This window comes from Pogona vitticeps, chromosome 2, assembly GCF_051106095.1.
Source record: "Pogona vitticeps strain Pit_001003342236 chromosome 2, PviZW2.1, whole genome shotgun sequence".
Classification (NCBI taxonomy): domain Eukaryota; kingdom Metazoa; phylum Chordata; class Lepidosauria; order Squamata; family Agamidae; genus Pogona; species Pogona vitticeps.
Genome location: NC_135784.1, coordinates 156,768,369 through 156,776,764, shown reverse-complemented (window position 1 = coordinate 156,776,764; position 8,396 = coordinate 156,768,369).

The window sequence follows — 8,396 nt, the reverse complement described above, 5'->3', positions numbered from 1 at the left end:
TTTACCTCAAGTTTTTAGTTAGGAATTTGTTAGCACACTCTCATCTAAGCTATGAGTGAGATCACAGGGGATCTATATTTCTAGTTCTTACAGCTTTTCCTATCCAGCCATGCAAATCTCTCAAAGCTTCTCTGAACTGAAATGCTGATTCCATACAGTATCTAGAAATCATATGTTTACATGATAAAGGTTGTTTGTCTAACCAGGAGATTTCTTCAATGAGCTCTGATGAAAATGTGTATTGAGGCAACTCGTGTTAGAATAAACAGTCATTTAACTCTTAAGGGAACTCTGCTTCTGATAATGGGTTAACTGTCAACTCTAGTTTGGCTGGAGACCCAGTATTTTGAAGAAGACCAAGGACAACTTAAGGGAGAGAGTGAGCAAAACATATTAATATAGATTTGGTAGATTAGATCTGTCCCACAATTTCTGTAACTGGATAATTTGTTCTGGCTAAGTTCCAGAACTGTTTCAGGACTTATGTCCTGTATTCACAACACAGTGAGCATGATGGTGATTCTATAGATGCTTATTTGCAATTCACCTTTGGCTTCCTCCTTCTTCCAGCACCACATGCATTTTTTAAAAGCTGAATTTTGTCTCTTCACTTCTACTTAGCTTTAAGGCACCTCTCTGAGGCACATTTTAAAATGACTTCTATATTTTCAGGGCAATACTTCTGCATTCCATTGAAATTATATATAATTTCCTTCTACATATTTCTATTAAAAATCTATATTGGACAACTCCAAGCCTTCAAACTTCCATCTTTAAAAGGAAAAAGGCTGGAAAAGGAAGGAAGGAAGGAAGGAAGGAAGGAAGGAAGGAAGGAAGGAAGGAAGGAAGGAAGGAAGGAAGGAAGGAAGGAAGGAAGGAAGGAAGGAAGGAAGGAAGGAATCTTTATGACAAAAACGTGGTATGAAATTAGTCTGTGTAAAAAGTTAAGGCCAATGATAATGTGGGCTATCGCTTTGGTCTTTTCTACTGGGACACATAGTGCTGTTCTCTGAAGGCAGAAGGTGTATTGGGCAAGCCCTTTTAAACTAGTTGTTGTTTAAATCCTGCTTAATAGATACTTGAAACAGTAGGATTTGCTATGCTCCCTTATCTCAGCCTTAGGAGCTAACAGCAGGATTGCCTTCCCGGGATTTCTATTTGAGAGGCAGCATCAACATGATTTGATTCTCTCTGCAGAACTGCCATATTGCAGCCTAGAGCTCCATCCTGCTTAATGCTCTAAGGCACATTTTTGTCACTTTAATCTGTTCTGCCTCATTTTTCACAAATCTTTCAGAATCCACAGGTTGCTGGAGAGGATCCATCATTAATTTCCCCAGCCCAAGCTGTGGTTCCTCCCTCCTAGAGCTTAAAAATTAATTTTAAAAGGTTAATGGCTATTGTTACAGTTCCAAGCCTCTCTAAAATACTGAAGTATTATCAGAGTTACATTTGTATAAAAGAAACTCCATTATTAAAAACAGCTCATTTTCATTTTTTGTCACTTTTCCTAAAAGAAATCTCTATGCTACAAGTGGCTGCTGGGCAAAACAAACATAAGCAGCAAAGCCATGCTATTATAACAGCAATATTAGAGACTTGTGGTATAAATGTTACAGTAGTACCGTAATTTTAACATTTAATATTGTAAAAAAGAATTTATTTTGAGTTATTTGTAATGTGCAACTTTAGAGCTTCATCTCCACTGTTATAGTCCGAAAGAGAATATTCTCAGAGCGTGTTGGAATAGCCCAGCTTGAAAAGATCTTCATTCCTTTTTTTCTTGAATCTCTGTTCTGAATGATTTCCCACATATATGATGAAAATTCGTTTTCACCATACAATTCCCAAAATCTTTCATCCAGAACCTTCTCTCTACAATAATCCCATCTCTGATTTCCTGGTTAGAGCAGCGGGTGATACGTACACACAGCCTCCTCCATTAATGAGTACTTGGGGACTTCTGCAGACTTCTCCTTATTGAATTAAATACAGTAATGACCTTTCCCAAGGGTCTTCATCTGAGTTTTCCTGGGTGCTGGGTGGGAATTGCTGACCTAGCACCTATGCAATGCTTCCTGACCCCTTACGTCCCTCCTCCCTTTGCTCCTCTTCCCCTTTCCCCCATGGAGCACGGAGGACTTCTGGTTTTGCCTTCTCTCCTCAGGTAGAAAAAAGAGAAGGAAGGAACTAGTGGAAAATGAGGTAAGCACTGTGGCAGCCATTTCCTTTTCCCAACTTAGAGCTCTTGCAGGTACAGACAACTGTAGCAGAATTACACCGTTTTCTTCTACGTCAGTGTTTTCCCAAACCTGGGTCCCCAGATGTCCTTGGACTAAAACTCCCAGAAGCCTTCACCACTAGCTGTGCTGGCCAGGATTCCTGGGAGTTGTAGTCCAAGAACATCTGGGGACCCAAGGTAGGGAACCCCTGCTCAATGTGAACAAGACATGACGATCCTTGGACTCACACCACTTGATTATTCCTCATTCATGCCCACAGCAAAGACAAGAAGGAGACCAGAAGCTTCTACATCTGATTTTTAACAAACCACAAGTGCTCTAACACTGAGCTATGACTTGTTTACATTTTAAACTATGGTTAGTGAGAACAAGCCTGGAAACCAAATAGTGGTTTCTGATTTTTGACCATGTTCTTTTTGACCATGCTTTAAACAAACTACAGCCGCCCGAGACTAGACATCACTGGACATCAAGCTTCCACTGTCCTCTGGCATGGAGGAAAAGGACTGGGGAAAAGGGGACCAGGCATGTGTGAGGTTCACCACACCACACTTGCTAACTGGGAAACCATAGTTTCCTGTTTTGTCTGGATGAAGAGCTTGAATGCATTTTTATTATCAAAGAGCACAATATAAATAAATCAAGTAAAATTCTCTGCTTGCACTCCAACACCCTTGATAAATAGGCAATTTAAATCAATGTTCCATTCCCTTTAATGTGTTTTTGGCCGATCTAACTGCATTCGCAATACTTTACTGTTGCCATGGGAAACAGCAATGATGTAGGTTCTGAGGAAGAGCTAGCCAGAATGCTGGGGTAAAGATAAGAGAGAATACTGAAGCCCACTTCATTATTCAGACTAATCATGGAAGTCAGGGAAAAGTTGGTTGTCAGGGACCTTTGATGGCAACATGATACAGCTGAAAGGCAGCAGTTCTATATTATGATTTTCAATTTTTAAAATGTTCCTTTTGTAGGCAGGCTTAGCAACTTTTCTAGAACTATTGGCTTGTTTCCCTGCCCCAGGCCTATCAAACTGGAAGGGCCTTAGAGACTTTCTTGTTTCTCATTCACTTGTCTCCAAATATATAGGCCCGAATCCTTTTGCAAAGTCACACAAAATGTGTAAGTTTTGCAGACAAATTGTTGTAAATTAAGATCTGTCCATAGGCATTATCTGTCATACACTGAGTCGTATCTTTGCAACACATCACACCTATGGAGATTCCTGAAGTTACGGAAACTTGCCACTAAAAGCTTGGCCTTTTAGATGATTGTGCAATTGCATTTCAGTCATAGAACCCTACAAGCACAAATCCAATTCTGGTTGCTAACCCTAAAATGTGCGGTTGTGCTCTCTCTCTTTCCAAAGCATGCTCCAGATTGTTGTACCAACCTGGCATTACCATGCAGCATTAAAAAGCTGGGTATGGCCACTCTTTCTGGTGCTAACATCTGGGTTTGGGTACATTGTCAGCTGTTTCCTCATTGGGCTAGATTTGTCGACTGGCCTGAAAGTGTCTATTGAAAGGTCCTCTCCCAAACAGCTTGCTGGCCTTCCCTCCGCTTTCTACCAGAAAAGGAGTATACATACATACAGTGCGCTCTCTCTTTTCTTTGGCACTCGGACAGCTCCGCCACTGTCACTGCCCTGTAGTCCTTAGGCAGCCAAGGAATTCCAAAATAAATGAGCATGTTGTAATCAGAAGGGAAAATATTGTGTCTTTGTGGTGTTGATGTTGATTGCAGCTCAGATCCTTCAGCGACGGTTGCCGCGAGTGGAGGCGCATATTTCTTTATGAAAATATGCCCGAGCTAGTAAACTTGGCCGGCCATGCACTGAATAGATACTTCAGCATCTTGTACATTAAGCTGCAGCTTGACAAAGTGCTGTTGATGAGCTGGGCTAGGCCAGGCAAGCAACTCTGACAATAGGCACACAGTTTAGATCCAAGGCTGAGGGAGCCGCTGCCAAACAGGACTGCTGGCCGTGAAGCTCTCCTGAGCTTTTGTGAAAGCCAAAAGCTGACAAGGTTTTGGCAGGAGGAGACCTTTGGAAGAGGCAAGGCTATTGAGCAAAGGTCTTCCCGTCCCAGACATATTTTAGAAACCACACAGGCAAAACGAACCAAGTAGGTCACTTGCAAATATGCCTGCGTGACCAGTAAAAGAGTACTTTTGGAAGAGAACAAGCCGACATTCAGGAGCAGGCCTGATAAAGATACTCACAGTCCTGCATGCCGAAGCCCACATACCCAGAGCGTCTTTTCCGGCATCCAGACCCAAGAATGTGTTCTCAGCAAAGATGAAGGGCTCTGGGCTCGGTAGACAAAGCATCCCCTTTGGCACAGAGCTAGTGTTATAGACAGACCACCGCATATTTCCCCCCCTCCCTTCCTCGGCTACGAAACCCAGCATATTCACATGGGCAAAGATCACACGAGCCAAACCATCCGAGACGTGGCCCAGAGCAGTTTCCCTGATCACATAGTTGGAAAACGCAAGTGGTCACTTTTGGTTGTCAGGGATGCCATTTGGACAGGATATGTCCCCTCCTTTGCATTCTGAACCATAGGTGATCTCTTGTGGTTGTGGCGATCCCCCTTTTGTGCCCTTTATACCCCTGGGCTCCACAAAGGTAAATACGCCCTTTTCGCTGCCACCAGGTATTATACCAATACCAAATCAAATCCCACACACTCAGGAGCTGTCACCCCAAAGGGTCATACAATTTCAGGAGACAAGGGCTTTAAATAAACATTCTTTTATTATTGAACAGAATCATAAGTATAATCAAATGTAACTGTGTTATATATTCATGTGTGTTAAATCAGGTGTTAACGTATATCAGATCATGTCAATATTTCTTTTGATAAACTGATGAGATCATTCCTGCTTGTCCAATATGTTTTATTCTTTCAATTTCTTTTCTTAACCCTTTTTGTTACTCCTATGCCCTAGCACTGTTTCAATAACTTCTGGTCCCTAACTCTCCCTGAACCTCTCTCTATCTGATTCCCACTCCCAACTGTTTCACCCAGCTGTTCCAACTGTCATTCTGGCTCCGCCCCTCCTGCTCCATCCCCTGATTGACATGCAGGAATGATGTCATACCTTGGGTGTCGTTACAGTGGTCAACGCAGAGTCTTATTCCACAGCCATAATTCGTTAATAAACATTCTAATGTCATAGGTTGGATGCTAAAAGCACTCATCTCTTTAAAGAGGGGAATGAAGTTGTCTAATTGTTGGACGACGACGACGACGACGACGACGACGACGACGACTACTACTACTACTACTACTACTACTACTACTACTACTACTAATAATAATAATAATAATAATAATAATAGTGTGCTGACAAGTCAACAATTCTGACTTCTGATGACCTTTGCCATGGTTTTCTAGGTATAAAGTTGTGCTACCATTCCATTCTCTGGTGAGGAGTGCTCTGGGACAGTGCAGTTTGCCGAGGGCCACACAGGCTGACTCTTATCCTGGTGACACAGAGGGGAATTGAACTCCTGACCTCTAGCTCTGCAGGTACTCAACTCATAGCACATCTGAAATTATGATGTGGGATTCCAAAAAAACACCAAACATGACCAAAAAAGAAAAGAAAAGAAATGAAAAATAAGCCAGGCCCTTAATGCCTTCTCCTGTATCATGGCCTGTTCAGAGGTTGCAAAATGAGAAGGTATTTCAGCAGTTTTAAGAAAGGACACACAATTTCTCTCATCATAGCTCATCAAACACACTCAGGTTATGAGTCATACGTCAGTTTGCACATTGCCACAACTTGGAAATGTTACTTTTTAAGGCTATACAGTGGTGCCTCGCTAGACAGCTACCCCGCATGACAATTTTTTTTTTTTGCCAGACATTGCCTTTTTGCAATCGCTATAGTGATTTGCAAAACAGTGATTCCTATGGGGGAATTTCGCTGGACAATGTTTGGTCCCTGCTTCGCAATCCAATTCTCGCTAGACAACGATTTTGATAGCTCCCTCCACACTCGCAAAATGGGTGTTTTGGGGACCTAAGCTTCACAAGACAGCTATTTAAACAGCTGATTGGCGGTTCGCAAAGTGGCTTTCCTATGGCCGATCTTTGCTAGACAACGACGATTCTTCCCCATTGGAATGCATTAAACAGCTTTCAATGCATTCCAATAGGGAAATGCTTTTCACTAGACAGTGATTTCGCTAAACAGCGATTTCAGTGGAATGGATTATCATTGTCTAGCGAAGCACCACTGTATATCCCAGAATATCGCAGCCAGCACAGTGAGACCAGCATCTTATCCTACCTCACTTACAGATGGCTTTGGCATGTCCTTGCACTAGAGGTGCAACTCTGATGTTGCATTACTGATCAAAACAACATTCTATAGGCCATTTCTGATAGGAAGAGGAGTCCAAACAAAAAGTTATGGAATCAGAACCCATGTTTGGCAGAGTGGTTGTAGATAGTGTGGGGTCACACCATCCCAGATTTGGAGGGGTACTTTTAACATTCTAAACTCCATTTAAAAAATTATCTTCCCACACTCTCCACCTTGTGATTTCATTTGGCTGCCATATTTTTGTGGTTCATAGTTAATGCCTGAAACTGTTTCCAGAAAGTAAAATGATTCTTACCAGAAGCCTTTTTTAAAAATTGACATCAAATTGTCCTCTCATTTAGAAGATATAGGGCCTCAGAGATGCTTGTTTCACATTGGAAAATTTCTGGTTGCTCTTACTTGTTGAATTATACCACATGAATTGTGCAGACTCCTGGCAAGTACTGCAGTCTCATTGAAATGAATGGGGCTTGCTTCTGGGGAAGATGGTAAACTGGAGCTTCAGACTTATCACTTATTCCTAAATAAATGCCTCTGAACAAATAAGCCCACACAGAGAGAGGCCAGAGAGAGAGAGAGAGAGAGAGAGAGAGAGAGAGAGAGAGAGAGAGAGAGGAGTGAAGGACATACAAAGAGAAGTCACATGGAGAGAGAAGAAGGCAACAGGGAGAAAGTGAGACTGGGAGAGAGAGAGAGAGAGGGAGAGATGGAGAGAGAGAGGGAGAGAATTTTTCTGGAATGTTTTGTGGTCATGGGAATCCAAAGGAACTCTTCTTTCCTCCTCCATTTCTTTCTTGCCTTCTCAGGTATTTAGATAGAGCAATCGAATGCTGATGTAATTCAAAGTAAGACCCATTCAGTTTAACAGGGCTTACTGACAACAGGTAGCTTAGCTTGCTACATGAAAATAATTGGGATACATATCAGTTACATATGTACCCGGGAATAAGCTTTGTTGTAAGGCTTCTGTCCTAGTAGATCTCTCTCTCTCTCTCTCTCTCTCTCTCTCTCTCTCTCTCTCTCTCTGTGTGTGTGTGTGTGTGTGTGTGTGTGTGTGTGTGTGTGTGTGTGTGTGTGTGTGTGTGTGTGTGTGTGTGTGTGTGTGTTACCTTGGCTGAAACTCAAAGCACAGCATTCCTAAGCATAAGTTATTCAGGAAAAAAATGCAGTCACATTCCTCTCCACTGGTTGTATTGTTGTGGTGGTGTGCCATTAAGTTACTTCTGTCTTAGGGTGATCCTAGCAGGGGCTGTTTTATATTCTGAAGTATATAAGATGTCCAAGGACTGCTTTACCCTTGTCACACACACATAAACCACCGGTGTGTTTCCATGGCCACATGGGGCTTTGAAGCCAGGTTACCAGAATCCTAGCCTGACACTCTCTCTGCTACACCACATGGACTCTACTTCATGTAGAATTCAGGGTAAATGTTATTTCAAAGACAACAATGGAGCACAGCACATCTAGATTTAGAGAGAGGTTTAAAGGAAATATATGGGTACTTGTTGCAAAATCTTCTACTTTTAAATAACTATTTCTGTGTGCAACGTGAGCCATGCTTTGCCCAATGATGGCTACGTGGGTATTACTTTCAGAGGGAAATCAAATCACCTAAATTAGAGTTTCTCATTGTATGAGAACTTTGTACTGCAATTGCAATACCTACAGTATGTCCATGTAGATATCAAAGTTGCATCCTCGCTTCCTGAATTACCATTTATTTTTAGTTTGAAAGACTATAGAGCATCAAATCATGGCAACTATTCTCCTGGCCACCTCCCTAATACAGGCAACATCACCTTA